Source organism: Balaenoptera borealis (assembly GCF_965194805.1).
Source record: "Balaenoptera borealis genome assembly, chromosome: 20".
NCBI lineage: Eukaryota > Metazoa > Chordata > Mammalia > Artiodactyla > Balaenopteridae > Balaenoptera > Balaenoptera borealis.
In genome coordinates, this window is record NC_138879.1 from 49918131 (window position 1) to 49943265 (window position 25135).

Genomic DNA, 25135 nt, shown 5'->3' on the forward strand with positions numbered 1-25135 from the left:
CGCTTAGCCTGCCCGCAGCAACAAAGACCCAACGCAGCCAAAAATTTTAAAAATAAATAAATATTTTAAATTTTAAAAATAAATAAATAAAAACTAAGAACATAAATTGTTCACAGTATTTTTCTCTCTGCTTAACAGCTTTTTTCTTTACTTCTATATCCCTATGCTTTTTAAGCATATTCTCTTTCATAATTAAAAAAAGTAATTTCTTTATATGGTTGGTTACCATAGCTTTCTGCTTCACCCTCTCACCCTTTTCCACTTCCTACCCACCTCACCCACAAACTTCCAAAGGATTCACTGGTGGACAAAAAGAAAGAAAAGGAAGGGGGGGGAAAAAAATCCCTGCTCTGAGACATTTATTTGGATTTAATTTTAACCTGAACTATTTATAGCACTACTCTTTCCTACCTAACACACTACCTACTCTTTCCTACCTAGTAATGCGTGCTGTTATCTAAAATATCCTCACAAACATTTCTATCTTCCATTTTCAAGGGCCATCCCACAATGTTGCTTCCTCCATGAACCCTTTTTAACTGAAGGTAGTCTCCACCTCTTATAAAAAGCTACAGCATCATAACTTTTATCTTTCTTATGGTATATTACTTCCCTTAGTTTGATATGGTTTTGTCGACTACAGGATCCATGTCTAAATATTTATATCTCAGAATATTGTCCAGTGTTGAACATTCAGTTAGCAAATGATGGGTGCTCGAAAGCATAATTTTATAAATGTTTTTATACTTTATAGTTTTATAAATATAAAAATAATTTAGGTCCAAAGGTATTTCAAACAGTAAATTTTAAATTCTTATCAATTATCGGCCCTTGATTCAAATCAACTCCTCTTTAACCTTCCTCTCTCTAGTTTCCAACTTTCCCAGATCATTTAAAAGCCTCCTAAAGGTTTTTACATCCTAGGTCTTGTCTTACCAAATCTATATACCTTAGTCCTATTGCTTCTTACACAACAACCCAGTCAGAACCTGGGATTCTGTATACCAAGATCTGATTCTCCGTCAGAGAAACCCTGCGTCTAACAGAAGCTCTGGGTTCTCTGATCAGACTTCTCCACATTTCTCTTTTTCAGCTTTCACTCCCCCCATATCACCCTAAAATGACACTAATGTACTTATCGATTTTAAATATTCTCCATCTCATTTTCAAAATATGAATATACCTAAAGCCAGGTGAGAGTCTGAGCAGATTTCCCAAGCATTTCCAACTCTCCCTTTAATACTCCTGTATTAACTGCCCCAGCTTTAAAACTGGTCCTAAAATTGCAATTACAGTTTATATAAATATATATTATTTCTCTGCTACTTCTATCCTAAGCAAAGTATAAAAAGAATTCTATTTTCCATTAGGCAATGCTACAATTTTGGTAAAGAGACTTTTACCCACATAGTAAAGAAAACGGACCACCTTCAAAGCCATAACATACAATTATAATGTTTCTGATTAGATCTATGAATATCTTGTCTTTCTGTGATATGCTTTAAGTTAATATTCTGTGTGAGTAGCACCTCTAGTGGCCACCAGCATCTTTGCAAAGAAACGATAGCATAACCAGAAATCACTGAATTTGAGCCAGGTGGATCAATTCAGTAAAGTGAAAACCCAGTATTTCCAGAGAATTACACACACAAAAGATTTAACTGGTCATGTAAATAACATTGTGAGTTTATAAACAAATATTACCACCTTAACAATTTCATACACCAAATTGTTTACAGTTACCTCTACAAGTGATGATAATAATAGTCAACACGTATTGAGTGCTTTGCTATGTTCTATAATCATCCCTTTACAAGTATTAACCTATTTAATACTCACAAAAATCCTATGAGGTAAGTAATAAAATTTTCCACACTGTATACAAATCCAATGTCTTCCCTGAATCTCTGCCCATAGACTCATTACTCTACCTTCTCGTGTGTTACTCTAGATGAGCTAGCTGCCCATGCTCCTAGCTAAGGCTTCCAAACTGGGCAGTAATTAGATCCCATCTAATTTCCTCCACTCAGACATTGCTCCAGAAATTCCTACCCTCTCCTGTGTAGCAATTCTTCCCTCTCTACTGAATTCAATCCCATCAACATACATGCTATCATTTTCCAACCTTTACAAACACAAAAATGAAGCCCACACTTGCTCCAGTTACTGCCCCATTTCTCTGCTGCCCTACTTTAAGAGCACAACTTCTAGGGGTCATCTGCATTCCCTGTCTCCAGTTCCTCTCCTATTCACTTAAGCTCACACCAACCTGGCTTTTGCCCCCACCAGTAGCACTTAAACTGTCCTTTTCAAAGTCTCCACTCACCTCAAGTAGTCATTTATCTGTCCTTGTCTTACCTGACCTCTTATTTGACACAGCTGATCTCCCTCCCTCCCTGAAATTTCTTCACTTGGCTTACAGGCCACCATATTTTGGTTTTCCACTTACCTCCCTGACCATGCCCCCTCACACTCCTTCCCTAGTTTCTGATAATTTCTCTGACCTCTTAATGCTGGTGTGCCCCAAGATTTGGTCCTTAATCCTCTTCTCTTACTGACCCCAACCAGTCTCATGGTTTATTTACAATCTATACACTAGCAATTCCCCAGTTTATGTCTCTAAGCCATACCTTTTCACTGATTTCCTGATCATATATGATAAACTGACTATAAGGCTTTTCTACTTCAATGCCTAATAGGCTGTTCAAAATCAGTGTATTCAGAACCCAGCCCCTGGTAATCCCTCTACCTGGTCCTGCAATCTTTTCCATCGCAGTTAATGCCAACTCCCTCCTTTCAGTTGCTCAGGCCAAAAACCTTGAAGGCATCTTGGACACATTCTCTCTCTCTCTCTCTCTCTCTCTCTCTCTCCATACACACACACACTCACACACACACTCCTCCCTCCCAAAATCTGGCTCATCAGTAAATCCTGACCACTCGATTTAGCAAATATAACCAAAAATTCAACCATTTATCATCTCCACTGCCACCATTCTGGTCCAGGCCAATGTCATATCTCTTCTGGCTTACTGCTAAAGTTTCATAGTCTATTTGTTTCTGCCCTTCTCTCTCTGCAGTCTATATACTCAGCATCACAAGTCAAGCGTGATCCTGTTAAAATGTAAATCAAATCATGTCAACTCCTATGCTGAAAACCTTCTAATGGTTTGCCTCAGCATAAAAGCGAAAGTTCTTCCCTATAAAGACCACACTATCAACCCTCACCTTGCTGTCCGTTGACAACCAGGCCCCTCCTCCTACCTCAGAGCCTCACTGCCTGGGAAGCTTGGCCCCCAGACACCAGTGCTCCACCCTCAACTTTCCATCCTCTTTCCCCACTTTATTTTCCCTTCAGGGCACTTATCACTAACACACCACATTTTAACTTAATTATCTAGTTTATTATCTGTCTTCCCACACTAAATGTAAATTCTGTGCCAGCAAGACTTTTATATTCTGTTCTTTAAAGTACTACAATGCTTATAAAAGTAGGCACTCAATATTTGCTAAATGACTATAGAATTAAATTTAGAGATTAAATTTGATATGTCAGCACTTTGAGTTGAAAGTGCTATGTGAGATAGTTTTTACATGATCCAATCACTTAAAAGCTATAAAGCTTTAAAACAAGGCCAAGTCCTCTTTTCCTATATAAGAGGGTGAGAGATTTCACTATACTCTTCTTCAAACCTTTTTTCCAGAAGGTAAAAAATACATATTATTGGTAAATTTCTCTTTGGTTGCAACAGATATAAACTCTGGAAACTAAAGCTCCAGGGATGTCCCTGGAAAAAAACAGCAATGACTATTAGCCAAAAGAAAAAACTGAGGCAAACAAATACACTGGTGCTCCAGCAGGTTTCTAAAACAGCACTATGTCCTTCATTTATTGAAGGCAGAGCCAAAGTTATCCTCAACAGTAAATCAAGTTAATGAGGAATAAACAGCATAACAAGAAAAGAAGCAATCAAAGAATAGCTAATTATTGATATTAACACTAGAGCACACAACATATAGCAGTCTGTATTTCAAAGGATCTCCAAATAAGAAGCCCAATCAATAATACGAAAAAAGGTTCTCTATACAGCTTGCCCTAGTACTGAAGCAAATGTCAAAAGGAATGGGTCTCAGAAGTTATTTTAATCTTATTTCTTTAAAAAAAAAAAAAAAAAAATCCTTAGCCCAACCATGAAACACACAAAAAATGAGGCATGAATTTAAGTCTCACAGATAATTCAAATGATAAATACTATCTCCCAAAAGTTCTACTGGTCTTAGTCTGAGAAGACAACTCAAGAAAAAAATTTAACAATTGAGAAAACTCATTTGCCTCGTATATAAAAACTGGATTTCATGCAATTCAGATAAGACCAAAGCATAAGCATATATTTCCCTTTTTAAACTTACCAAATTATCAGCAGAGTAGAATAGTAAAACGGTTTACCATGTACCCATGATCCAGGTTCAATTATCAATACATGGCCCATCTTGTTTATGTATTCCCCTACCCAGACCCCCTCAACCTGGATTTTAAATTCCAGCTGTCATACTAAAATTAAAAGTTCTAAAACATAACCACAATATTATTATCACAGCCTAAGAAAAATGAACAATTTGTTAGTATCAGATACCCAGTGCTCAAATTACCACTTTCTCCGTAAAGACTATTTTTACAGTTAGTTGGTTAGAATCAGGATCCATCCAAGCAAGATCCCCACACTGTATTTAGTTAATAATTTATAGGTTTCCTGAGCCTTTTTCTTTTCCTGTCACTTATTTATTGAAAAAAAAAAAAACAAGACACTTGTCCTATAAAATTTCCTTCTAGATTTTACTGATTGTATCTTCCTGTGGTGTCTTTGAACATGTTTTTTCTGTACCCTGTATTTCCTATAAATTGGTAGATCCAGAGGCTTGATCAGATTCAGACGTGAATTTTTTGCAAGAAAATTTCACAGCTGGGGCTTCCCTGGTGGCGCAGTGGTTAAGAATCCACCTGCCAATGCAGGGGACATAGGCTCGAGCCCTGGTCCAGGAAGATCCCACATGCCGCAGACGAACTAAGTCCGTGCACCACAACTACTGAGCCTGCACGCTAGAGCCCGCGAGCCACAACTACTGAAGTCTGCACACCTAGAACCGGTGCTCCACAACGAGACGCCACCACAATGAGAAGCCCGCGCACTGCAACAAAAGAGTAGCCCCCCGCTCGCCGCAAGTAGAGAAAGCCCACGTGCAGCAACAAAGACCCAATGCAGCCAAATAAATAAATAAATAAAATCCTTTTTTTAAAAAAAGTATGCCCAACTGTCTATTTAACTAACAGACAAGTTCCATATGGCTATCTGCCCCTAGGTCTACCCTGCCACAGATTAAGGGGAAATAAAAGACGGGTGAGGAGCAGGCAAAATTCAGGGGGCAGGGGGGGAGGGCGAAGGATGCCATAACCTTAAAAAAAAACTTTAGGTAAAAATAAAGAATGGAACATACCAATTTCAAAGAACAAACCATGAATATACAGACAACACCAGAATTTTAAAAGTGATGAGAGCTAAGGGTGGGAAAAAACTACATATTTCCCCTGTCTTTAGAAATTTCCTACAATTCAAAATTCAAACAAGTTTTGCTTATTATATGTATTCATGCGCCAAAGAAATAAAAGATCAAACTTCAACTTGAAAACATTATCTGAAAACTTTAAATCAGCTTTGCAAAATAAATGGATGCATAATTAAAGTCTGATATGATGCCATGTTAGGCCAGAGATCCAGAAAGAACAAGCAGAACGATAGCACCAAATGGGCAGCTAGAAACACAGGGCCCAGCCTCATAACAACAACCTAACGTTCATTACTTTTTGGGGGGAGGGAGGGCTGTCATTAGGTCTTCTCTGCAGTGTTTAGCAAAGGTAATCTTCTAAGAATTAAAAATCTTTTCAGGAAATTCCCTGACAGTCCAGTGGTTAGAACTTGACACTGTCACTGACGGGGCCGGGGTTCAGTCCCTGGTGGGGGAACTAAGATCCTGCAAACCGCACAGCACAGCCCCCCGCCCCAAATCTTTTCAAACCAAGCCCTAAGCAGATTCTAATGCCTTGAAAAGTATAATGTTGCTCAATTTGAATTTTAAACAGTACTACTTCACTTTCAGTTTATAATAAAAATGAAGATTAAATTTGATTTGCCAGACTTTTTTCAAATTCAATAATCCTGGCTTATTTCCAACAATTTGTAAATATTTCATATGTATTACTTTCACTGATCACTTAAAAAGAGTTTAAAAATTAAGCATAAAGAAAATAAAGCTTCAACAATACTAAAAAAAAAATTACTTCTAGCAATTATTTATCAGGCATAAAGCCAGCCACTGAATTATTGAATTATCTTTAGTCATAGTACCAAGAGACATTTGGTACAGCATTGCTTTTACTGAAAAAAAAAACCTCAATAAATGTTTACTGACTTACTAAGACTTGTTTACTCTTCTAATAGTCACCAATTATACAACTCTCATCTTACAAGAGAAGATCTCTTGTTGATCTTCAGAGCATGAAATCAGAGACAGCTTCAGTATGTAGATCCACAAGTAAAAATAGAACAGATTCCAGAGACTCAAAGTGAGAAGGGAGAGGAAGAACACAGCCATCCTTTTTTAAGTAAACAACCTATGGTTCTATTCAAAATCATAAAATAGTTATTTCCCATAATATGAAATAGAAGTGTTGAATAATTCACGACTGCACTTTTCAAACTATTTTCACATTACAATTACTAATAGGATGCTCGTATCTGCTATTGATGTTTCAACAATACAGTATTCAGAACTGCTACACAACTTACAACTTCTCATTATAAAAATGACTATCCTTAAAAGACAAATATCATTTACTGCCATTAATATGAAGACCAATTTTAATTCTCATCTTAGGTATATTTTCTACCTACCGAAAGAAGTCTTTACATGTAGATCATTCTTTATACTAATCCAATGAATATCGAATTATCAATGCAAGTCAACGGTAAGTATAGGGACTTCCCCAGTGGTCCAGTGGGTAAGAGTCCATGCTCCCAATGCAGGGGGCACGGGGTTCGATCCCTGTTTGGGGAACTAGATCCCACATGCGTGCTGCAACTAAGAGTTCACATGCCACTACTAAGAAGTCCACATGCAGCAACTAAGAAGTCCACACGCTGCAAGAAAGATCCCACTAGCCACAACTAAGACCTGGTGTAGCCAAAAATAAATAAATTAATTAATTAAAAAAAATAAGTATGAACATTGTATCCAGACCTCAACTGAAATAATCCTAAATATACAGATTACATAGCCGGTGAACTCAGTTTTTATGGTCCTTCGAAGTAGGTAAGATACTGCAGTCTCATCTATGTAACCTATACTTTCCACAGGAGTCTAGAAAGGAGGAACAGAGAAAAGAAGAAATATGCTTCAGAAAAAGATACTAAAGAGGAAGTAATACAACTGTAGAAATCCAAGAAAAAGACTGCTTGGCTCTTCTAATATAATCTTCCAGCAATTTCTTTTCTAACATACCTTCTAGAGATTTAAACTTAGCAGCTACTTGAACAATGCCATCCATTCAACATATATTTACTGAATGCCTACTATATGTCAAGCAAAGTACTGTTTTATGTGCTACTAATATAATGTAGTAGTCATTAAGGCTACTTACTGTCTCTTTTTGATGAATGACTAGTTCAATTAACTCAAGATTTCTAGCAGCTGATTTGAAAAAGAACTATGATCAGAAAGCCACAAAACTAAGTACCACTGAAGTTGAAAAAATTATTTTTCTGATTAAAAAGAATTATTTGCATTGCTAACAAAAAGAATGAACTTACTCCTTGAAGGTCCCCTTAAAAAGGACACTGTTATATAGTATCTTCACAACACCCACAATGAATTTCACAAGGCTGCTGCTGACAGCATTATCTCCACAGATGGAGACAGCAGTGCTTTCACCCAAAGCCCAATTCAGTACAGACACCTCTGTGGAGGGCGGTGTGCGGCAGGGCAGGTGCACAGCGCTCTGCAGAGTCTGAGGAAGCATTTAAGGGTATCCATAACAATGATATTTAACTTGTTGAGGGGGAGAGGGAATAAAGGGAGATCAGCAGGCAGGTGGTTTCAAAACTCAGAATCTAAATTAAGAGACAGATCTTCCTCTCCCTCCACTAAATGCACAGACAATTTTGAATAGAAAAGTTCAGAGGATTCCAGACTACAATATCCATTTAAGAACCCAAGAGGAAGGGAATGACCCCAGAATCTTTAGGCAATTCTCAAAAAATATAATTTAATCTTGGTAATCTTAACTGAATATGGCAGCAGCAAATATCAGACTATACTCACTGACCAGTTACCTATAGTGCAGATACATATACTCTATGTGGCCAACAGAGAATAAATACCTAGTGCAGAGCACACATCTTCTAGAAAGCCTTAATGAGGCCTTACTACTGAAGAGAAGACTATTCCAATGGATACTTAAAATGGCTTAATACTCTTCACTGACTCATGCCACCACCACCCCTAGCCCTTCTGGATCTCTCTGTTTCCCCAAATGTCCTGGCCTTTACAAACATCTGGCTAGTTCCTATAATTATCCTTTAGTCTTAGCTTAGATATCACTTCCTAAATGATGCTCTCACCAACTCTTCCTACTATATGAACCTCATATCTTATGGCAATTACAAATTTAACTGACTGTCTTCCCTGCTAAACAAATGTACTGGGCTTCCCTGGTGGCGCAGTGGTTAAGAATCCGCCTGCCAATGCAGGGGACACGGGTTCAAGCCCTGGTCCAGGAAGATCCCACATGCCTCGGGGCAACTAAGCCCGTGCACCACAACTACTGAGCCTGCCCTCTAGAGCCTGCGAGCCACAACTACTGAGCCTATGAGCCACAACTACTGAAGCCCGTGTGCCTAGAGCCCGTGATCTGCAACAAGAGGAGCCACCACAATGATAAGCCCGTGCACTGCAACAAAGAGTAGCCCCCACTCGCCACAACTAGAGAAAGCCCGTGCGCAGCAACAAAGACCCAATGCAGCCAAAAATAAAAAAAAAAAAAAACATATGTACTTCCTTTCAGAAGCAATTTCTACAGTGTCTCCAAACCCAGTAATATTTAAAGTCAGCATTCAAATGTTTACCTAAAGGACAAGACTACCTCTGATGAAAAGCAAATTAGCCTTAGAAGTTTTTCGATCTCCTTTCTTATACACAAATGAGCAAATTTCTATCCCGTATAGTATGGCTCAGCTAATTAGCTAAGAACACTGTCAAGGCACCACCTTGAACACTTCAAAATGAATAACAAAGCATTTACAGAATGTCTGGTTTTGAGCAGTACTTCCTGCTGTACTCCCCAAATTAAACTATTTGTAAAAATGTGTACCCAGGGACTGAAAGAAGCAACTTATAATTAAATGGCAGGGCCACTGTTATTTATTTAAACCACTCTTAGATAATATAACCGTATCATCTTCAAGATAATACTGCCTTCCCAATCTCTATAAAGAAAAGGTTTCTATGTAGCTCATTGAGAAGTGGAATCAGATCATGAAGGAACTATTAAAAAGGAGACTGGCCAGAACATTAATTTTTTTACTCCAATGTTAATTATTACCTGACCCATAAAAAAATAGTCTCCAAGGACCCTAAGAACGAGCCATATGGTAAATGGAAGTGTTATCAGTCAAGGTTCAGGGTGCAGAAAACAGAAAATACATCCGGTATTTTAATGAAAGGAATTTAATGGGAAATTAGGTGCTTACAAAGTTATTCAAATGGCTAAAAGAATGAGTTAGGGAAAGAACTTCCAGTACGACAACCAGAGAGATACAGAACTGACCTACCAGCAACCCTGGCGCCAAGAGGTCAAGAACAGAGTACGGCAACAGTGATCCAGATTCAGAACATGAAATCAAGGAGAAATCACTACATCACTTCTATGCAACGTTGTACGGCAAATCATGGCGAGTGTAGCAAGAAAAATAATTTAAAAGCATATAGATTAAAGAAATAAAACTGTGTTTATTTGCAGACTATAGCTGTGTATGTAAAAAATACTAAGGAAAATATAAAAAGCCTACTAGATCTAATAATTCAGCAAGGCTGCACAGTACAAGGTCAAAATACCAAAAACATCAATTGTTAAATGTCCATCAACAGAGGAATGGATAAAGAAGATGTGGTACATATATACAGTGAAATATTACTCAGCCATAAAAAAGAACAAAATAATGCCATTTGCAGCAACATGGATGGACCTAGAGATTGTCATACTAAGTGAAGTAAGTCAGACAGAGAAAGACAAATATATGATATCGCTTATATGTGGAATCTAAAAAGAAAAAATGGTACAAATAAACTTACTTACAAAAGAGAAATAGAGTCACAGATGTAGAAAACAAACTTTTGGTTGCCAGGGGGAAGGGGGTGGGTGGGAACTGGGAGACTGGGATTGACTATATATATACACACTACTATATATAAAATAGATAACTATATAGTACAGGCTACTCAACTTACTACTCTGTAATGACCTATATGGGAAAAGAATCTAAAAAAGAGTGGATATATGTATATGTATAACTGATTCACTTTGCTGTACACCTGAAACACAACATTGTAAATCAACTACATTCCAATAAAAATTTAAAAGAAAGAAAAGAAAAAAAAATATCAATTGTATTTCTACATGAAATACTTCGGGATACACTTAACAAAGCAGATACAAAATCTATACAGCAAAAACTACAAACTTGCTAAAATTTAAAAAGACCTAAATAGGGACTTCCCTGATGGTCCAGTGGCTAAGACTCCATGCTCCCAATGCAGGGGGCCATGTTCAATCCCCAGTCAGGGAACTAGATCCCACATGCCACAACTAAGAGTTCACATGCCACAACTAAAAGATCCCGCATGCCACAACTAAAGATCCCGCATGCTGCAACTAAGACCCAGTGTAGCCAAATAAATAGGTAAATATTTTTTAATAAATAAATAAAATTAAAAGACTTAAATGGAGAAATATACCATATTAATGGAAGACTCAGTATTGTTAAGATGTCATTTCTCCTCAAATTAATCTATATATTCACTGCAATTCCACTCACAATCACAGTAGGCTTTTTTGTAGAAACTGTGTCAAACTGACTTGAAAAGACCTCAAAAAGCCTACACAATTTTTAAAAGAAAAACAAAGTTAGAAGACTTACACTGCATGATTTTAGGACTTACTATACAGCAATAATCAAACTGTGATATCAGCATAAGGTAGACATAAAGATCAATGTAACTGAATACAGAGTCCCCAAGGACACCTACCATAGGTTGGTCAATAGATTTTCAACAGAAGTTCCAAGGTAATTCAGTAGAAAAAGTTTAGTGTCTTCAACAAATGATGCTGGAACAATATGCTACAACCCAGATCAACCTTCCTTCCTTCCTTCCTTCCTTCCTTCCTTCCTTCCTTCCTTATTTATTTATTTATTTATTTATTTATGGCTGTGTTGGGTCTTCATTGCTGCGCGCAGGCTTTCTCTAGTCGCGTCGAGTGGGGGCTACTCTTTGTTGCGGTGTGAGGGCTTCTCATTGCGGTGGCTTCTCTTGTCGTGGAGCATGGGCTCTAGGCATGTGGGCTTCAGTAGTTGTAGCTCACGGGCTTAGTTGCTCCACGGCATATGGGATCTTCCCAGACCAGGGCTCGAACCCATGTCCCCTGCATTGGCAGGCGGATTCTTAACCACTGCACCACCAGGGAAGCCCAACCCAGATCACTCTTAAAAACATTATGCCAAGTGAAAAAAGCCATAACGAAAGAACATATTGTATTATCTCATTTTCATGAAATGTCCAGAAAAGGCAAGTTCATAGGACCAGAAAGCAGATTAGCAGTTGCCTGGGTGTGGGGCTGGGAAAGGGGAGTGTCTCCTAATGGGCACAAGACTTCTTGCTGAGGTGATGGAAATGTTCTAAAATTACACTATGGGGGACTTCCCTGGTGGCACAGTGGATAAGACTCCACACTCCCAATGCAGGGGTACAGGGTTTGATCCCTGGTCAGGGATCTAGATCCCACATGCATGCGCAATCAAGAGTTCACATGCCACAACTAAAGGAGCCAGCAAGCTGCAACTAAGAAGCCCACCTGCCGCCACGAAGACCCAGCACAACCAAATAAACAAAATTTTTAAATTATTTAAAAAATAAAATAAAATTACACTATGATGATGGTTGCACAACTCTAAACATACTGACTGTACACCTAAAATGAGTAGGTTTTATGATATGCAAATTAAGCCTCAATAAATCTGCCATAAAAAATATACTTTCATATGGGGGGGGAGGAGAAGCAGAGACTTAAGTTCTTGGAAATTAGAAATAAAATTGCTGGGGGCTTCCCTGGTGGCGCAGCGGTTGAGAATCTGCCTGCTAATGCAGGGGACACGGGTTCAAGCCCTGGTCTGGGAAGATCCCACATGCCGCGGAGCAACTGGGCCCGTGAGCCACAATTACTGAGCCTGCGCGTCTGGAGCCTGTGCTCTGCAACAAGTGAGGCCGCGATAGTGAGAGGCCCACACACCGCGATAAAGAGTGGCCCCCGCTCGCTGCAACTAGAGAAAGCCCTCGCACAGAAACGAAGACCCAACACAGCCATAAATTAATTAATTAATTAATTAATTAATTTAAAAAAAAATACACATATTGCCTACTGCTGTCCTATAAGATAATGACACTCCAGTAGTAACGAGCACTTTCAATGCTCAGATCTTGGTTTCTAGATACTATTCTTGGAGAAACAGCTGACTCCAGGGCTGAGATAGAGAAAATACAAGATAGGTCTGACACATCCTGTAGTCATCAGAAAATAAGGAAGTGCTTAAAAACTAAAAGGTTGACTGCGTATCAAAGCAACATCAGAGCCAAGTTGAAAGAACTCTCAATGACCAAAGCTGGAACAATTTAGGGACAAAATGAATGACATAAGGAACAAAATAAATATATGATGATTAATTTATGTCAACTTTGCTGGGCCACAGTACCCAGATATGTTGTCAAACATTACTCCAGATGTTTCTGTGAAGGGGTTTTAATAAATGAGATTACAATTTAAATCAGCAGACTTTCAGTAAAGCAGATCACCCTCCGTAATGTGAGTGGGTCTCATCCAATCAGTTGAAGGCCTTAATTTTTAAAAAGACTGACCTCCCCCAAGAGGAAATTCTGCCAGCACACTGCCTTAGGAGTTGTACTACAACACTGACTCGTCTCTAGGGCGCCAGGGTACCCTGCAGAATTTGGACTAGCCAGCCTCTACAATCACATGACATATAGATATATCTATATATCCATCCTATTGGTTCTGTTTCTCTGCAGAACCCTGTCCAATACAGATTTTAACCCCCAAAATATAAAATATATAAGCCCATACTGAGTAAATGATTGAATTAACAAATAAATGGGAGAAGTGACAAGTCTTCCTTACAGATGAATTCCAAATGATGTACGTAGTGTCCCCTTCAGTAGGTGGGGCCTAGTCCCTCCTTCCCACATGAGTATGGGCTGGACATCGTTAAGTGAGTAGTTTACAAAGATAAGGGTAGGAGAAGAGAAAAACAGTAACTTTACAGTGGAGAAACCTGCTCACCACTGCCTTAACCAAGGGATCAAGGTTCACATCACCAGTGTTGTTGTGTGGTTATCAACTGGCATGTGGTAAGAAGGGCACTTCACCTCTGTGGTATTCTTTCTGAAAACCCCAGTCTAATCAAGAGAAAAGCATTAGACAACCCCAATTTGAGAGACATCCTACAAAATACATGAGAGGTATTCCCGAATATTGTAAGATACAAAAAACAAGGAAACTCTTGAGAAATTCTCCAAGAACAGACAAGACTTAAGACAACTAAATGCAATGTGATATCCCGGATGGGCACCTGGAACAGAAAAATGGACATAAGGTAAAAACTATGGAAATCTGGGACTTCCCTGGCGGTCCAGTGGTTAAGACTCTGAGCTTCCACTGCAAGGGGTGTGGGTTCGATCCCTGGTCGGGGAACTACGATTCCACATGCCATGCGGCACAGCCAAAAAATTAAATAAATAAATAAATAAATATGGAAATCTGAATAAAGTATGGACTTTAGTTAATAATAATCTATCGGGACTTCCCTGGTGGCGCAGTGGTTAAGAATCCGCCTGCCAATGCAGGGGACACGGGTTCGAGCCCTGGGCCGGGAGGATCCCACATGCCGCGGAGCAACTAAGCCTGTGCGCCACAACTACCGAGCCTGTGCTCTAGAGCCCACGAGCCACAACTACTGAGCCCGCGTGCCACAACTACTGAAGCCCACGCACCTAGAGCCTGTGCTCCGCAATGAGAAGCCACCGCAATGAGAAGCCCACGCACTGCAATGAAGAGTAGCCCCCGCTCGCCGCAACTAGAGAAAGCCCGTGTGCAGCAGCGAAGACCCAACACAGCCAAATATAAATAAATAAAATAAATACATTTTTTAAAAAACGTTTATTTAAAGAAAAAAAAGGCCTATCACAGTGGCACTGCTTCCCCCAACAGCCATACCATATGCCTTAGACCCTGAAGAGGGCAGCGGGAAGCACAGCACCCTCACTGTGCCACTGCTGCACCTGCAAGAGTTAAATATAAACCAAACTGGTTAATGACAGTTTTGTTCTTTTTCCACCAGGCAAATGCTAAGGGCAGAAGTTGCAGCAAAGGTATAATCCTAAGGGAGAGATGTAAAAACAACCAGAAGAGACATTGAAGATACAGTATTTCCCTGGGGAATTACCCACCACAGAGCTCCACAGCAGTTTGAATAAAGCACAGTCCAAAGTCCTAGACTGCTAATGATGACAATATAAACCACCCTATACACTACTAAATACAAAAAATAAATATTATCCTACTAGGTAAAAGAATATTAAGGGAAGTCTCAGAGTAACACCCCTCTCTACATAAGCCTTGAAATAGACAGATATTTTAGTTTTAGAATCCTACAGCGTAGAAGATGAGAAACAGACAAACTCAAAATGTCAGGTGAGGCCACAAGCAATAGTAGTTCCCCTTCCAAAAGTCACAAAGTTTTCAGAATTTAACAGTGTACTATTGTATAAAAAGCAGTAGTTTTGGTAATAAGATGGATGACCCGAGTTTAAAATCGAGTTTAAGGGCTTCCCTGGTGGCACAGGGGTTAAGAATCCGCCTGCCAACGCAAGGGATACTGGTTCAAGCCCTGGTCCGGGAAGATCCCACATGCTGCGGAGCAACTAAGCCCGTGCGCCACAACTATTGAGCCTGTGCTCTAGAGCCCGCGAGCCACAACTACTGAGCCCACACGCCTGGAGCCCGTGCTCCGCAACAAGAGAAGCCACTGCAGTGAGAAGCCCGCGCACCTCAACGAAGAGTAGGCCCCGCTCGCCGCAACTAGAGAAAGCCCATGCGCAGCAACGAAGACCCAACGCAGCCAAAAAAAATTTTTAAAAGCTTAAAAAAAAATTGTAATAAATTCAATAAAGACTTTAAAAGTGGTCCACATCAAAAAAAAAAAGGTTCTTCCTTTCAGAATTTCAATTTACAAAAAAGGCAAAATGCAATGAAAAGAAAAATAATCAAATGTTAAGCTACAAAGGGATGGCTGATGTTTGTATCATGTTTTATCTTTTCCAAATCTACAATAAACATGTTCATTTGTAATTAGGAAAGTTGTATTTTAAAACATACACATTCCATTTTCCTTTAGAATACCTTGATTTAGGTTACCTGACATCTATTTTAAGAACATTTAACTCACCCTCAAAAACATAAGAAAATCAAAGAACATATGACCCCACAGACACCCTAGGACCCAAGTAGGAAAGGAATAATTGGATCAACACATTTTTACAGTCTCTATATAGACCTTGTTTAAATACTGTTAAAGAACAGGCTCAGAGAGTAATGAAATCTAGCTGTCTTGGTTCTGCTATTGTGAATAAGCCAAACTTAGTTTCCTCCTCTGGAAAATGTGGCTAACCACCTTGGTAGGAAACCTAAGATAGCTAAGGTTGAGGACCGGAAAGAAACTTTGAAGACATTTAAAAAAAAAAAGAAAGAAAAAAAAGTTAAAAAAGGGACTTCCCTGGTGGCGCAGTGGTTAAGAATCCGCCTGCCAATGCAGGGGACATGGGTTCGAGCCCTGGTCCGGGAAGATCCCACATGCCGTGGAGCAACTAAGCCCGTGCGCCACTACTGAGCCTGCGCTCTAGAGCCCGGGAGCCACAACTACTGAGCCCATGTGCCGCAACTACTGAAGCCCACGCGCCTAGAGCCCATGCTCGGCAACAAGAGAAGCCACTGCAATGAGAAGCCTGCGTACCACAACGAAGAGTAGCCCCCGCTCACTACAACTAGAGAAAAGCCCGCGCGCAGCAATGAAGACCCGATGCAGCCAAAAATAAATTAATTTTTTTTTAAAAAAAGTAAAAAAAGCTTTAAAAGGTGGGGGGAGAAAACCTTTAATTTTTGAGGTAAATTATAAAGAGTTAGAAAAACTAGTCATAGTAGATAAAGTTGTCCATTAGAGAAACTGCTTTGAGAGAAAAATAAGGACCTTGCTGAGGCACTGAAGGTGCCCAACAAGTATCATCTGGTCAAAGCTATACTGTAAATAAGTGAAGGGGGGTGTGGTATAGGGGCAAGAATGTCTATACTACTGTGGTGAAGTATATATATTCTAATTATCAACCAATATTTATTTATAAAAGTCTACGCTCCCCACTAGAAGGGGAAGCCTGGAATTGTATCATGAATCTTTGTATTCCCAGGGCCTGGCATATAGAAGGAATTAAATGTTTACTGAATGGAAGTATTCTAATTGTTTCCCTTTCTACCTTAAAAGGTTCAGTTCACATGTGCTTAAATCCTGTGGGGGGGGGGGACAGATCTAGAATGGTAATTTTAATCCATTCAATAAGTATTTACTGGTTGCTTGCTGTTTCAGTCACCCTTCTAGGCATCTGTGATATGTCAGTTAATAAACAAAAACAAAAATCTCTGTCCTTATGGAGAGACCGTAGTCTAGTATCATTCTCCACTCTGCCCAAAGCAGTGCTGAAGTGTGGCCCCTTAACTGGTGCCAATCCACCAAACTGTTACTGGTCCGTGACCACAAGCCAAAGGAAGCATTTCAAAACTCAGATAGCAATTTGATGGTCATTTTATACGATGAACCTAACATTATAAATATGGGCTGGAATCTGTCTTTATTTCATTTTTCTAATAATTCATTTTTATTGCTTTTTAAAATATTATATAATGAATTGAAATATTTTTTTAATATTTATTTACTTACTTGGCTGTGTCGGGTCTTCGTTGCCGCACGCGGGATCTTTTAGTTGCGACATTCAAACTCTTAGTTATGGCATGTGGGATCCAGTTCCCTGACCAGGGAATCGAACCTGGGCCCCCTGCATTGGCAGCATGGAGTCTTAGTCACTGGACCACCAGGGAAGTCCCTGGAAAATTTTTTTAAATTGGTCTTTCACCACAGATAATGAGAAGCACTGGTCCCACATACTTTGGATCACATCACCTCCCCCCACCCCCAGTGACTCTATTCTTCAGTATCTTTACAGTATTCCACAAATAAAACCAACCTTTCCAAATATTATTTTCCCACTAGTTCAGTTTATCATATACTCCAATCACACTGAATTGTTTTCAGAACAAGCTTTCTGTCTTGCTTGTTCTTTTCCCTCAGCTTTAAATACTTTCCTATTTTATGTGATCAAATTTTACATATCCTTTAAAAGTCAAGCACAAATAAATGCCACCAACTCCTCAAAAGCCTTCCAGGTAGAAGCAAGCTTTCCCTGACTTTCTCTGATACAGTATTTTAAAGCAGCCCTCTGAGGATTTTCTACAGACTACAAGTTCCTAGAATACAAGAATAACTTATTCATTTGGCATCCCTATATACTATACAAAACAGGCATCAAATTTGCTGAATGATGTAAGAGACAGTACTATATGTGCATAAATGAGCTTCACTCAAGAGATCACAAAAACCTCCAAAATTATACCCAAAATTGTATGCATTTTTCTCAGGAGAAGGTCTTTAATGCTTACTAAATTCTCAAAGGAGTCTAAGAAGCCCCCAAATGTTAAAGAAACTATTGATATGGAAAGGGCTTGGGTTTCATCGGCAGACAGATATTTCTGCCAGCCAGCTCCATCAGGGTTAGCTTGGCGAAATACGAGATATAATATAAACCTTAATTTCCTTATCTCAAAAAGGTGATAATATTTACTCCAAACATTTGCTGTAAGAACTGAATGTGACCACATATGGAAAGTCTAGGATCATGAAGAGTAACCTGTTTCCTTCCTGCCCTCTTCCCTCTTTTATATGTTAGTGAAGTAAGCAGGCTTAAGTTCTTTACAAAATTTTTTTAATTACAAATTACTGCCATCCCTTGAAAGTTGTGCCCAGACTATTTTCTTGGAAATCTTCAACAGGGTTATTTGTCTTTCATAAATACCTATTTGTTTTAAATCTGTCAACTTTAGACTTCTGTCATGCTAAGTAATTCTAATTACTGTTTTTTCTACACTGCTAAATGCAAAGTTTTTTTTAATATATAAGTTAATGCTCTTAAAAGAACTGACATCTTGATTCTGCTGTATCCAAAATATAGTCCTTTTCCTATGCAGCCTTCCCTGACTTCACTGTACTCTCCCATAATTAATCACTCCTTCCTCAGTGCTACCTTCTGCTCCTTCCACATGTATTTTATACTTATACTGCAATATGTACTTATGTTGCATTATAACTTTGTTTACATGTCCATCAACGCCTACAAAATGTAGCACCTCAAGGCAGGAATACCATATCAATTATCTTTGCATTCCCCCAGCATTTCTCAATGCAACTGAAGAGCTCAATAAATGAGCTTTTGTACTGATCCTCTCTTCTATTTTCCAAACGACAACACAAGAAGTTTAAAGGAGGATTATTTAAAATTAAGATGCAATTTCTACCTCAAACTACAGATTTCTCAATTCCAACTTCCTATTCCTTGAAAGTGTTGTTATGGCAATTATGTTGCTATGTTTATAACTATGAATAGTAAGTTTAAAAAGGAGTTCTCTACATGAAAAAAGACTGATAAAAATGCTCTGGTTACAAGTGACTTTTTAAAGTTTTTTATTTTAATACACAGATTTATAGGGCAATGGAAAAAACAGAACAGAAAGATCTCCTATACCCTTTACCCAGTTTCTCTCAATGCTAACATCCTGCATCACTATCGTATAATAGCGGACCCAAGAAATTGACATTGGCACAATCCACACACTTTATTCTTATTGTATCACTCTTATTTGTGTGTGTGTATAGCTCTATGCAATTTTATCACATTTGCAGATTTGTGTAGCCACTATAAGATAGAAACAGTTCCATAACCACAAAGATCCTTTATGCAGCCGCCTTATAGCAACACACTATTACCATCCTTAATCCTTAAAAACCACTAATCTATTCTCCATCTCTACAATTTTGTCATTTCAAGAATTTTATAAGGGTGTTAAGACCATTCAATGGGGAAAGGGAAGTCTCTTCAACGAATGGTGTTGGGAAAACTGGATATTCATATAGAAAAGAATGAAGTTGAACCCTTATCTTACACGACATACAAAAATTTACCCACAACGGATTAAAGACCTAACGTGAGACCTAAACTATAAAACTACTAGAGAAGTTTTGTGATATTGGACTTGGCACTGATTTCTTGGATGTGACACCAAAAGCACAGGCAACAAAAGCAAAAATAGACACCTGGAACTACATCAAACTTAAAAACTTTTATGCAAAGGATATAATCAGAGTTAAAAGGCAACCTATGGAAAGAGAGAAAATATTTGCAAATTACGTATCAGATAAAAGGTTAATATCCATAGTATATAAAGAACATGTACAACTTAACAACAAAAAATCAAATAACCTAATTTTAAAAACGGGTAAAGGACTTGAATCAACATTTTGCCAAAGGCGATCTACCAAGGCCAACGAAGATGGGAAAAGTTGCTTAATGTCAGTAATTATCAGAGAAATGCAAATCAAAACCATATCACCTCACATCAATCAGGATGGCTACAATCAAAAAAACAAGTGTTGGAGAACAAGTGGAGAAAATTGGAGCCCTGTACAGTGTTGGCGGGGTTGTAAAATGGTGCTGCTGCTACAGAAAACAGTATGGAGGTCGCTCAAAAACATAAAAAATAAAACTTCTCAATACAGATGCACTACTCTGGCGGAGGATGCTGAGAATGGGGGAAGCTAAGCTTGTGTGGGGGCAGGGGGTACTATGGGAAATCTCTGTATCTTTCACTCAATTTTGCTGTGAATTTAAAACAGCTCTAAAGGGAATTCCCAGGTGGTCCAATGGTTAGGACTCGGCGCTTTCACTGCTGGGGCGCAGGTTCAATCCCTGATCAGGGAACTAAGATCCCACAAGCCGTGCCGCGTGGCCAAAAAATAAAATAAAATAAAATAATAAAATAAAAAATAAAATGGCTCTAAAAATAAGGTTTATTTTTAAAAAACAGAACTACCATATGACCCAGCAATCCCACTTCTGGGTATATATTCAAAAGAACTGAAAGCAGGATTTTGAAGAGATATCTGCACACCCATGTTCACAGCAGCAATAATCACAATAGCTAACAAGTGAAAGCAACCCAAATGCATCTACAGATGAATGGATTAACAAAATGTGGTGTATACAGACAGTGGAGTATTATTCAGCCTTAAAAGGAAGGAAATCCTGTCATATGCTACAACATACGTTACACTAATGACCCAGTCACAAAAAGACAAATACTGTATGAATTTACTTATATGAATCAAATGCAGAGAAACAGTAAAACAGTTGTTAGCAGCAGCTAGGTCAAGGGGGAAAGGGAGAGTTGTTTAATGGGTATAGACTTTCAGTTTTTCAAGATGAAAGAGTTGGAGATTTGTTTCACAACAATGTGAACATACACTTAAAAATGGTTAGGATGGTCAATTTTATGTTTTTTACCACACAGAAAAAAGAATTTTATATAAATGGAATCACAGAATATGCAACATTTTGAGATTAACTTTTCATTCAGCATAACTCCCTTGAAATCATCTAAGTTGTTCTGTGTATCAATGGTATATTTCTTTTTATTGCTGAGTAGTATATTTCATGATATGGATGTACCACAGTTTACTCACCCACTGAAGGACATCTGGGTTGTTTCCAGTTTGCAGTTATTACTGATAAAGCTACTATGAACATTTGCATGTAAGTTTTTATGAGGACATAAGTTTTCATTTCTCTAAAATAAATGCCCAAATGTGTACTTGATGGGTTGTATGGTAAGTGTATATTTAGTTTAACAAGAAACTACAAACTGCTTCCACACTGGCTGTACCATTTTACATTCCTACCAGCAATGTATGAGAGATGAAGTTTTTCTGCCTCCCCTGGCCAGCATTTGGTGTTAATCTCTTTTAATTTAACTATTCTATATAGGTATGTGGTGATATCTTACTGTGGTTTCAATTTTCATTTCCCTGGTGTTTAATGATGTTGAATAACTTTTTATTTGCTTATTTGCCATCTGAAATGTCGTTCATGTCTTTTGCTCATTTTCTAAACAGGCTGTTTTCTTTTACTGTTGAGTTTTGAAGAGTTCTTTATATTTTCTAGATCAGTCTTTTGTCAGGTAGTTTGCAATTTTGTTCTTCCAGTTTGCAGCTTGTCTTTTCGTTTGCCTTTCACAAACAAAAGTTTTTTATTTTGATGATGTCCAGTTTACCAATATTTCCTCCTTTTATAGATCATGCTTTTGGCACCATGTCTACTTTGCCTAAAATTACTCTGTCTTGAAATAGAAATTCTAATTAAAATACACCTTATATAAGAAATTGATAATATAATTAAAGCATAAGTACATTCAAAAGCAAATCAAAAGTGTCTTCTAATATAAAGGGCATTATTAGGTTCTTTGTTGTTTATACTTTTAACAGATCCCTAACCAATGGACAAGAAAGGCGAAGAAAAGCAGAAAAGGAAGAGTAGCAGTTTTTCTAAGTTATTAGACATTAACATAGAACATCAATAAAAGGTAAACATTTCCACTTACAAAAATTAACTTTTCAAAAATTTTCTAGAACTTAACATCATAAAGAGAAGTACACATCTCTACAGCAACTGCAATAAACTACAGAATTTGTTCCTAGCTGTTTCTTTGAGGGCCAGAATCTATCAATGGAACAGCACTGATAAAAATTCCTTTTTTAGGGAATTCCCTGGCCGTCCAGTGGTTAGCATCCACACTTTCACTGCGAGGGCGCAGGTTCAATCCCTGGTCAGGGAAGTAAAATCCCGCAAGCCGCGTGGCACAGCCAAAAAAAAAAATTCTGATTTACTTGAATTAGCCTAATACTATCTTGCACTAGGTGAAAAAATTTTTAATTCTGTATTTTAACATGTATATATCTTATTTCCCAAAGACGCATTTTATTCTTATTCCCTCATTTATCTGTTCATACCAATAATTCATGTTTGTTACCAAAATTTGCAAAATATTTGCTTTTTTTTATTTGTACTTTTCTGTGGCTGAAATGCCTTCAACCAAATATAACTATACTACGTTTACTTGGCCAGGCTGGTTCCATAAGCATATACTATGCTTTCCTCTCTGAAAAGTTATTTCCTATAAACCAGTCAAGGATGGCATTAAACAGACTTTTGCAGGTCATCTAGTGTTTTAAATTCTAACAAAAATATTTCTCAATAATTCAGAAATGCAAAATCCTTCATCCTAAATTGAAGTGAGTCCATTAAAATAAAAGAATGCTTAGCATTTTACTTGCTTGAAGCAAAAGCACATCCACACTACAATTTACAATAAATTAGCATGCCCTCCTCAAAGAAACTTGCACTAAAGTAAACAAGATCAAATAACCCAAGAACTGGAAGTCTTCTTGATATATACAAACTCTCTTCACCTGAAAAGTCAAAAAGCAACAATAATATAGTAGTAGTGAATGGATTTTCAGATTTTCCGCACTCGATATCACTCTATTAATAATGAAGGCATCTAATGTCACATTTATATGCACCCATATCACCAAATATAATGTGTATTAACTCATATAAACTATATAATAAAACCATATACTTTGGCACTACTTTACAGTAAGTACAGATTATACTAATATACTAATACGTACAAATTAGAGTTTACTTCAGCATTTTAATATATTAAGCAGTACTTGAGAAAGTGAGATCATCCATTACAAAAGACGAGTACGTTTCATTCTGAGTTTATACAAAATTAAACTACCATTACTTATAAACAACTAAATTTCATTATATATCAAAAATATTCAGAGTAGCACAAATTATAACTTAAAACATTTACTCCCTAATGTTAAGAAAATTCACTTACTCACTAAAAAATTAGACTTTTTTCCCAGCTTTACCGAGATAAAATTGACATATGACATTGTGTGTGTTTAAGGTATACACATGATTCAATATATGTACATATTTTGAAATAAGATTCTGTAACATAACATCAGATGCATAATTCCTTGCTGCTCCCTCCACTACAGGGATTACAAATCATCCAACACCCCTCCCTCAACCACAATGTCTGTTTCATTTATACGTTTTTTCTGACAGCATATAGTAGCTGCATTATTTCTATAACAGTGTAATGATTTCTGGATATAAAAATTCCCAAACTCTATTAAACAATTAGTAGTTTGATGAAATATAAACTTACCTTTAGACTTTTCTTCTATTTCTAAATACGTGGGTAAACAACTATTAATATACGAATATTAACATTCTGCTCATCACCTAGAATCTTCTACCACTAGGGTATTCCTGTCGATAATCCATTACTATATTTCTGCTACTTTAAGATTATGAAATTTTATGTCAGAATGCCAACACATTCTAGAAAGGCCAATGAGAAAAATTAAAAATTGGGCTTTCTTTGGCCCCATCTGGACATGTAGACTAATACTCTGTGAAGATGAGGCCAGGAATCTGTATTTTTAACATACTCCCAAGTGATTTTATTGCACATAAATCTGAGAAACACACATAACTAACTCATCACAACCTACTTACATGGGTAGACAAGGAGACAAAGATTTGGGAATGTTGCAGATTACTTTAAAATATGCAATCAAAATTTCTACAGTAAAAGGAGTTCAATTATTGTTACTGCTTAAGAGATTCTGGCTAGTTCTGGGATGACAGGTAACTATGAGAAAGCAACTACTGTGTTGTCAATGTTAAAAAAAACTCAAGTGATCTTAAAAAAAAAAAATCCTCTTATTCTTTATAAATGCTTGTCATAAAGTAAAAGTTAGTATGGTTATAGTAGGGAATAAGTCCAATTAGTCCAATTTATTTTCTCAGAGTTAACTGCTAACACAAAAAAGCTTAGCGCTACTTTCAATCTATGACATTCTGCAGAATGTTGGTCGTAAAGTGACAACGGCTAAAACATCTTTTTATGATTACCTTAAGAATATCACTTAGATTTTAATGTGCATTATTTCGTACATAAAATTTTATTAAGATGAGAACATTTCCCCAATCATTTTGGTAGTTACTGGATAAATTAAGCTCAAATATTTAAATTTATAAAACCGTATTTCACAATTGTGTTAAATTGTTGCTCCCTGGAAGACAATATAGCCAATTAAAAACAACGATGTCTCTAATAAGAAGGTCCTGAATATGAATCTAGCAGCACCACTTACTACCTGTGTGACATTGGGCAAGTTACTGATACTCTCTTAGCCTCAATTTCCTTATTAGGAGGATTAAATGAGATAATACACATAAAGCTCTCAGCGAAATGCTTGGTAGATGCTATGCTAGTCCTCAGCAATCGTTAGCCCATATAAACATATATAGCTATATAAACATATACAGTATAAGAAGACACACAAGAAATTATCAATGATGGCTGCTTCCAAGAAAAGCAGCGTGGGTCGGGATGGAAAAACTAAACCTTTTTATACTCTTTGTATTTTTAACCACTGTT

At 37.6% G+C, this 25135-nt stretch overlaps 1 protein-coding gene and 1 long non-coding RNA gene across 3 annotated transcripts in view; both read right to left on the bottom strand.

The window, feature by feature from the left end:
• The window catches only part of LOC309617902, a 35602-nt gene extending 11754 nt beyond the window's left edge, over nucleotides 1–23848 (bottom strand). The window contains exon 1 of the long non-coding RNA XR_014238174.1: nucleotides 1840–23848. This is a non-coding gene — a long non-coding RNA (uncharacterized lncRNA). The remainder of the gene's footprint in view (nucleotides 1–1839) is intronic.
• The window catches only part of UBE2G1 (ubiquitin conjugating enzyme E2 G1), a 97300-nt gene that overhangs the window by 68710 nt on the left and 3455 nt on the right, over nucleotides 1–25135 (bottom strand). The window lies entirely within an intron of this gene.